We start from the raw sequence: 9,601 nt of genomic DNA on the forward strand, positions 1-9,601 counted from the left end.
AGAATGTGCAAACTGAACACAGACTGAATTGGACAAAAATGCTGGAGTAACTCAGCGGGTGATGCAGCATCTATGGAGCGAAGGCCAAAGTGTTGCCTATTTCTTTTGCTCCATAGATGCTGCCTCACGCGCTGAGTTTCTCCAGCATTTTTGTCTATCTTTGATTTTCCAGCATCTGCAGTTCCTTCTTAAACAGACTGAATTGTAGCCCAGGTTGGAGCCAGGTCGTGAGTGTTTTAACGCAGCAACCGCTCTGATTGTGCTTCAGTACCATCCAGTGTTAAACACTGCCTTGTACCTTCACTAATTAAATAGTCATTAGAGATGCCATGTCATTTTTCAATATTATTCTCCTGATTGACATTTATCACTCGGCCGTCAATTTTTAAATAATTGTTCTATTTCCGAAACATTGTTAAGCTTTGACAATTGTATTTCTCCACAAAGCTATGGTGATCACACTTTAAAATATTTAATTCAATACAGATCTCTTTAGGAAATCTCGATGAGCTAGGAGCTTGATAAAAACAAATTCTATAAATAGACATCTCTGATTCCAAACTCACAGAATTGCCTCAAAAGAACCCGTGCATTTAACTCCGTGTCTCTTTTAATTGGGCTGTTGAAAGTTTAGTTTTGTTATGTAGATACAGAGTGGAAACAGGTCCGTTAACCCACCAAGTCCGTGCCGACCAGCGAGCCCCGTAAACTAGCACTACCCTACACACAATAGAGACAATTTACTATTTTACCAAAGCCAATTAACCTACAAAAATGTACATCTTTGGAGTGTGGGAGGAAACCGGGGCACCCAGAGAAAACTCACGCAGGTTACGGGGGAGAACGTACAAACTCCGTACAGACAGCACCGGTGGTCAGGATCGAACCCAGGTCCCTGGTTCTGTAAGGCAGCAAGTCTACCGCTGCACCAACGTGACACACTTTGTTAAAATTGCAAAATACAACCTCCACCTGAGGCTCACAGGATACGGTAACAATAAACACAGAAAGATATATGAGGTTCTTGTGTTTAGTAGTAACTCTGTTTAAAATTAATCTTATTGGTAACAATATTATGGGAGATTTGAAGAACCATAATAAATCCCCTTTTCTTCTAGTGAACAATTATGGGCCATCTATACATTGGCTGGTCAGAAAAGTTAAATCAAATGTGGTCTGGGGAAGGAGGATATTTCATATCCCTTCTCACATTGAAGGCTAATCAATCAGCCTGTTGAGTCTATGCCAGGTGACAGAGAAATCCCATCAATTTGATTCCCTCATCAATCTCCCTGTAACTTGTTCTCTGCATATTCCCATCAATTCTACCACCCAATTACACTCGAGACAATTTACAATGCCCAATTAAACCCACGAACCTGCATGTCTCTGGGATGTGGAGGCAACACAATGCTAAAATAGCATTCCTTAATCTAATGCTAATGCTTACAGAGAGTGGTGAGTGTGTAATTCTCTGCCTCAGAGGGCGGTGGAGGCCGGTTCTCTGGATGCTTTCAAGAGAGGGCTAGATATAGGTATGTTACAAAACCTACCTGAATCGTCATTGGGAATCTGCCCTCAGCCATGTTGGCGATTTTGGCGCTGTTTGGAGGGGGCGGGTTTAAAACGCGATTTTTACCAAAGATCGTAGAGGGACAAGATAGACCACTCCTCGAAAAACGCGTAGTATGACGTGTGTGACCGTCGACGCCATATTGTTAAGCATTTATTGGGCTGTAATGGCGTCCTCAGCTAAATCTACATCTCACTGCTCCGCTATCAACTGTTCTAATCGTAAATCTAAACGACCCGACCTGTCATTCTTTAGGTTCCCCAATAAAAAAGAAAGGTGAGAAAATATTTTTATTATTTTCAGTCGATATTCTGTCGTGAAAATGTTATTTTCTGTTCTCCCATCAACAGCCATTGGGAAATGGGTTTGTCGGTACATTAGAAAGTTATTAGACTTATGTTTAATAGATCTTTACTTACCATAATAATAAAGACAGTTTTAACACTTCTGTACATTTTAGGTTTTGTTCTTGTAAGGGATTTATTTCCAAAATATGGCCCGCGGACACATTAGGCCCAGTGACCACGGGATTTTTCGAGCTCAGATTCGTGTCCGAGAATGCGGCGGCTGTTACCTATTATATCCCTCGAATTGTCGAGACATCACAAGCAAAGATCACAAGCCCGCCGTGATCACAAGCCCGCCCATTCAAATATTATACAACTCTGCTCTATCATCTTTGGGTGCAATGGTGGGTCGGGGGGTTAGGCGGCGGCGGCCGCAATCAAAGATACGAGAGCAGCTCTGCTCTATAATCTTTGGTCGGAATGGGACGGCTGCGCGTTATAATGTGCTATCGTTCCACTCCCTCTCCCCCTTCTCCCTCTCCCCCATCTCCCTCTCCCCCTTCTCCCTCTCCCCCCTTCTCCCTCTCCCCCCTTTTCCCCTTCTCCCTCTTCTCCCTCTCCCCATCTCCCTCTCCCCCTTCTCCCTCTCTTCTGTCTCCCCTCTTTCGATCTCTCTCTCCCCTCTTTTCTCTCGATCTCTCTCTCTCCCTCTCTTCTCTCGATCTCCCTCCCTTCCCTCTCTCCCTCCCTTACCTCTTCGTGAGAGTTGGCAGCTCTGCTATGCCTTGGGTCCAAAAGAGGATAGAAAGAAAATACTTAATGGTCTTTGTAAGAAGATTTTAATAAGCTCTTCTACATTTAAGGTAAATTGACATATTAGAGGCAAAATACATCTTCAACATACAGATCTCCACACAACTGAAAACAATTGCATTTAAGTGATATATCATCCATTGTTCAGGCATGTAGTTATGATCATCTTTCTTCTTATTAGTTAATCCTAAATGATATCTCCTGTAATTTCAGATGTCAACAGTGGGTCCAGAATACTCATCGACAAGATCTCCTGCACCGAACTGCAGAGTATTTGTCAAAAAACTGCCGTCTTATGTACATTGTGTGAAATTGTGATTTATTAACTGCACAAAACTAATGCAAATGGCGATACATGCCTGCATTTGGCCCATACCCCTCTAAACCTGTCCTAACCATCAAATAACCTAACAGAACTGTCATGAGGAAAGATTTAAAAGACTAGGCTTGTATTCACTGGAGTTTAGAAGGATGAGGGGAGATCTTATCATATTGTTTACAGTGTACTATGTTTACAGATTCTGTTGTGCTGCTGAAAGTAAGAATTTAATTGTTCTATCTGGGACAAGCTAGATGCAGGAAAATTGTTCTACATGACAATAAAACACTCTTGTTAGATGCAAGGGGATCTTATAGATACATCTAAATGAATAAAAGGACTGAACAAGCTAGATACAGGAAAAATGTTCCCAATGTTGGGCGAGTCCAGAACCAGGGGCCACAGTCTTAGAACAAAGGGGAGGCCATTTAAGACTGAGGTGAGAAAAAACTTTTTCACCCAGAGAGTTGTGAATTTGTGGAATTCCCTGCCACAGAGGGCAGTGGAGGCCAAATCACTGGGTGGATTTAAGAGAGAGTTAGATAGATCTCTAGGGGCTAGTGGAATCAAGGGATATGGGGAGAAGGCAGGCATGGGTTATCGATTGGGGCTGATCAGCCATGATCACAATGAATGGCGGTGTTGGGTCGAAGTGCCAAATGGCCTCCTCCTGCACCTATTTTCTATATTTCTAAAACACTCATCCAGCAATCCTCGAGCCCACCAGCTCATCCCATAGTCAATTCATCAGCTTTTCCATAAGAACTTCCATCAGTTCTTGCAAAAGAATGACAATCAGCCAATCTCGATTACCCTCAGCCCATCAAGCAGTCCCTTAATTCGCACAGAAGTCTGAACTATTGAATGCTCACTGCATCTCTTTCCATGTCAGCAAGTTAATATCCAGCTGCATATGAACCATGTGAAAAATGAATAAATAGATGCATGTGGTGCAGTGATTTGTGCAGCACTATAGGCCTGGAGACCAAGAGGAGTTCACCATTGAACGGAGTTTGAACGGGGGGCTTGAGGCCCCCGACCGAGGAAGAACAAAAGGAAGGGACTTGAACTTTATTTCGCCTTCCATCACAGTGAGGAATGTGTAGGAGTCACTTTGGTGAATGTCCGTATTAAAATGTGTTTTTGAGTGCTGTTGCTTTTAATTGTATGATTGACCTGGCCAATGAAATTCCTCGTATATTGCAAAACATACTTGGAAAATAAAATCTGATTATGATTCTGAAAAGCCTTTCCCTTCCATACTCTTTCCTCTCTTTGATCTTTTTGCAGCTGACTGCCTTTCTGTACTTGTTGCAAGAGATTGTCGCGGCATCCAGCATCCTCGGAGAATGTAGAATTAAAGGCAGTTTTAAAGATGGTTATTTGCCTCAAAATTGGGTTATTGTATCTCCAGAACCTCCCCAGAGGCTCTGGGAGACACAAGGTTCAAGAGGGAACACAAAAAGCCTAATTAGGAAGAATATTAAGAGTAAGATTTTCAATTAAAATACTGTAATTGATGGAAACTTGCCTTTAAATTGGTTCCTGGATGAAACCCTGATGGCTCTCACATTGTCTCTTTAAATTTACTCTCCTTTTCACACTTGCATTAAAACACACAGCCACCACCATTCACAGTGATACTGCCCGGCAGTCTCATAATTACAGTCTACACAGCTACCTTGACAGCCACACAAAATGATGTAAATAAAAATTGTTTTCCTGTTTAAGAAGTTCAATTGTGAATTATTTGAAATTGTGGGGGTTGATACAAAATACTGTTGACCCACAAATGTGTTGATATGAGACATTCACATTTAAAAAATCCATGTCGCAAAAAAAGCAAGAAGGTGCCCATGTTATTTGACCAACTTGCCAGATTAATTTAAATATACACAATACACAATACAATTTATTTGTCACTTGAACCTCATAGAGGTTGTTGGAGCCCCCGGCGTGCGCTAGAAAAGTGCCGCAGCCATTTAAGCCACGCCGGGCGATGATGTAAGGCCCCGCTCCAGGTCATCCTCGACCCCCGCTACTCGGGCGGAATAATTTGCCGTTGCGGAAGCCCCGAAAAGCGGTCTCCCAGCAGGGACCCGCAGGCTCCGATATTACTGTCTGCCAGGCCTGCGGTTGGAGCCTCCGAATCTCCGGGGCTCGGGTCACAGCAGCGCATGGGTACATATGTAGGTATGTATGCATTAGTTTTGCTCCTAATTCCCTTTTCAAAATTATTAATATATATGGTAAACAGTTGCAGCCCCAACACCAAGCCTTGTGGCAAAAAAATCCAGAAGATTAGTCAAACATGATTTTCCTTTCATAAATCCATGTTGACTTGGACAGATCCTTTTACTGCTATCCAAATGCCCCATTATTGCATCTTTAATAATTGACTCCAGCATCTTTCACACCACCAAAGTCGGGCTAACTGGTCTGTAATTTTCCGTTTTCTCTCACGCTCCTTTCTTGAAAAGTGGGATAGCATTAGCTATCCTCCAATCCACAGGAGCTGATCGTAAATCTATTGATCGTTGGAAAATGATAATATATATAAATATATATGTATGTGTATATATGCATGTATGTGTATATATGCATGTATATGTGTGTATATACGTATGTGTATATATATATATATATGTTTATATATGTGTATATATGTATGCATATAAATGTATCAATATGTATGCATTTGTGTATGTGTGTGTATATATGTGTGTATAAATATATATATATGCATATATTTATTATTACTATATAATTATATATATAATTGCCTTTATGGTTTATGTATATCATCTTACAAGACAAATCAATTAATAGTGATGATTTAAATCAAAGTTGCTTCTGATACATGAGAATAAACTATTATTTCTAACTTGCCTCTCACACACAGACACACATTCATATAAATATATTAAATATATATACGTTAAATTTAATTTTTTGCAGTGTGTGTTAAAGCAATACAATGCAAGGGAAACTACACAAAGGAGGGGTCTGTTCCCGCTACAAGATACTTGAGGATCTTTGCTTTGGATCAAAGATTATAGCGGAGCTCTATAATCTTTGCTTTGAATCACTGCGGGTGGAATACCGGAAGTCGAGTGTCGCTGTAACAAATGGCGGCCGTGACGTTCCGTTGCGTACTACACGTCAGCCCATTGAATTTCGAAGGAGTGGTCTATCTTGTCCCTCTACGATCTTTGATTTTTACTAGGCTGTACTAATCGCACATGTTCAGCCTAGTAAATCATTAACGAAAAATCGCTGCAAGACCCGGTCGCAAAAGGTATTATTAGTTTTATAGGCCTCGATAATATAGTTATAATAGTTTTAAAATTACTCTCTGATTTCGCAACCTCTCGCAGCCCCAGGGTTTTATAAAGCAAACAATTAAAGGTATGTACCTTATTTTTACATTAAATGGGGCATATATATAACCCTATATATCAAGTTATCTATAACGAATAGTTCATTTTGGGCTTTTTATATCCCGCAGTATTTTTCTCGGCATTTGAGGGCACTAATCCAGCGTGATGTGAACGTTCTAAACCAGCGCGTTCCACATGAACCCACTAGAAAGCCGATTTAAATGGGCATTTATTTACAGCAATTGAACACTAAATTCCTTCCATTTGGCCTATAAATTAATGTAAATTAGATATAAAAATCATGTTATATTGTGAATTATTTGTGAATAATCTTTGGACACTTAGGCTATTTAAAAATGTTAATCTTTCCTTAAGAAATGGGCGTTTGACTATCCAAGATCACAGTTTTTTGTAATGTCCATTGAAAATCAATAGGGAACAAGATGCTAATTTCCGAGTATGAAAATGGTCATAACTTTTTTAATACTTGAGATATGAAAGTGAATTTGGTGTCAAATTAAACTTATTGTTATGCTTTATCTGATGGGATAAATTGCAGACTTGATTTTTTAAATCTCAAAATTCTGTAACATTGCTACTAGATAGAGCTCTTAAAAATATCGGAGTCAGGGGATATGGGGAGAAGGCAGGAACGGGGTACTGACTGGGGATGATCAGCCATGATCACATTGAATGGCGGTGCTGGCTCGAAGGGACGAATGGCTTACTCCTTCACCTATTGTCTATTGTCTATTGAAACCCACACTGTCACAGGGAGAAGGTGCAACTGCACACAGACAGCAGCAGAGATTTAGAATGAAACTGGGTCACTGGGACGGTGGGGGCTGCATTCTTCCACCTGTACCACATAGTTGTCCTCATTTAAGTAATTTGATCCCAAATCAGCTCAGTATCAGGAAGCAAAGTTTGACAGGTTTATTGTGACTGGCTGACAGTTACCAAGCAGTAAAACATATATATAAATAATTCAGTTCGAAACATATCGGGCCTAATAAAGGGGTCTGAAGAAGGGTCTCGGCCCGAAACGTCACCTATTTCCTTCGCTCCATAGATGCTGCCTCCCTCACCCGCTGAGTTTCTCCAGCATTTTTGTCTACCTTTGGGCCTAAGAAAGAAGTCTGCAGATGATATATTACATATCTGTGTTGTTGACAGTGACGAGGAAAGGTTTAGAATGCATGACGATGAATCAGTTGGGCAGGAAAATAGCAAGTGAAATGTAATCCGGGGAAGTGTCCAGTAATGCAATGGGGTGGGTGGCACAGGTTGCAAGAAGGAGAGGAATATGTAATGAGTACAGAGATATTGATAGGTATGGAGGAACAGACTGACTTTGAAAATGATCATCCAAAGACCCTTAGCGATAGCAGTGCAGGACAAAAAGTTGTCTCAAGAGGCATATAGGATCTGAAGAAGGGTCTCGACCCAAAATGTTGCCCGTCCCTTTTCTCCAGAGATGCTGCCTGTTTCCCTGAGTTACTCCAGCTTTTTGGATCTATCTTCAGGTTAATATTAGCTCATTTGAGGCATAATATAAAACAGGGAAGTAATGCTAATACTGTGTGTTTTAAACTGTTATTTATCTGGTATTTAAGAGTGGCACAGCGGTGCAGCAGTAGAGCAACTACCTTACAGCGCCAGAGACCCGAGTTTGATCCTGACTATGGGTGCTGTCTGTACGGAGGTTGTATGTTCTGTCAGTGACTCACGTGTGTTTTCTCTGAGTACTATGGTTTCCTTCCATACTTAAAAGACGTACAGGTTTGTAAGTTAATTGGCTTGGCATAAATGTAAATTTTCCCTGGTGTGTGCAGGATAGTGTTAGTGTGCGGGGATCGCTGATCAGTGTGGACTCGGTGGGCCAAAATGCCTGTGTCTGCGCTGCATCTTTAAACTAGAATTATGCATCTGGAGTTTGCTCATGCAACAGGCAGAATTTTCTCAGGATTCTTTGCAATTTCATACAATTTTTATAAAATGTAAGTTTGAATTTGATTTCACGTTTTATCAAAATCAACGTGAAAATAAATGTTTCAGTTTGTCTATTTGTATCCATAGGGGGAGTGCAGTTATAGGCTGATAAGGATCCACTTTGAAAGGGTTTGATTGGATTTATTACATTAAAACTGTTTATTCTTAAACTGTAGATTTACAGTGTAAAACATGATTATTTAAAAGAGTATGTAAATGGCATACACTTTAGGAATTTACTCAGCGTGTGTAGTGCAGAGTAATATATTTCTTGAGCAATTCTCTACAACTGACATTGGTTTAGTTTAGTTTGGAGTTACAGTGCTGCTGAGTCTACACTGACCAACGATCACCTGCCATCATCATCATCGGTGGTCACTCGAAACGAGTATGACTGTCCTCTCCTCTCCATAGGGTCGTCTATTTGTGGGTCTGCAGATGTCTGTAGAGGCTGATCCACAATCCACACACCTTGGTGCAACGTGGGCAGTGGTGACTGGCGGTGGTTGGTAGTCGTCGAGCCCCCTTCTCTCTCTCCTTACGGTGCTGTCGCTTTGTCTCTGTGACACGGCGTAGTTCAATTTCGTGACATCCAGCTCCTTCCTGCATGGATTTCCTCCAGGAGCGCCTGTCCAGTGCAATGTGCTCCCAGTTGCTCGATGTGATGTGGAATTTCTTCAGACTGGTTTTGATGTTGTCCTTGGACCGCGGGGGGCTCACCGACCTTCCTTCAATTGAGAGTACAGGATCTGTTTAGGGAGACGTGTGTTGGACATGCGGATGACAAGGCCAGTCCATCGAAGTTGGTGCTGCATTATTGTGGTGGTGATGCTGGTCATGTTGGCTTCCTCCAGAACGCTGATGTTGGTGCGTTTGTCCTCCCAGCTGCTCCTCAGAATCTTTCGTAAGGATCTTTGATGGGATTGTTCCAGGGCTCTCAGGTGCCTGCTGTAGGTGGTCCATGACTTGGCTCCATACAACAGGGTGGAGAGGACAATGGTTCTGTAGACCAGCAGTTTTGTTTGAGCATTTAGGTCTCGCTCTTCAAAGACTCTTTTCCTGAGTCTGGCGTAGGCTCCGCTGGCACAACTCAGGCGATGGTTGGCCTCCGAGTCGATGTCAGCTTTTGAGGAAAGAATGCTGCCAAGGTTGGGGAAGTGGTCAACGTTTTTAAGAGTTGTGTCGTCCACTTTTATAATGGGCTGGGTAGACAGCTGGTTGGGTGGAGGTTGATGTA

General features: G+C 41.7%; 1 long non-coding RNA gene across 1 annotated transcript; it reads left to right on the top strand.

Moving 5' to 3' along the window:
* Window positions 1–1,631: 1,631 nt before the first annotated feature.
* On the top strand, window positions 1,632–4,712 carry LOC129709299 (uncharacterized). The gene is made up of 2 exons (XR_008725488.1): window positions 1,632–1,849; window positions 2,887–4,712. It is a non-coding gene; the product is annotated as an uncharacterized LOC129709299 (long non-coding RNA).
* Window positions 4,713–9,601: the final 4,889 nt, after the last annotated feature.

Source organism: Leucoraja erinacea, chromosome 25 (genome assembly GCF_028641065.1).
Source record: "Leucoraja erinacea ecotype New England chromosome 25, Leri_hhj_1, whole genome shotgun sequence".
NCBI classification, from domain to species: Eukaryota; Metazoa; Chordata; class Chondrichthyes; order Rajiformes; family Rajidae; genus Leucoraja; species Leucoraja erinaceus.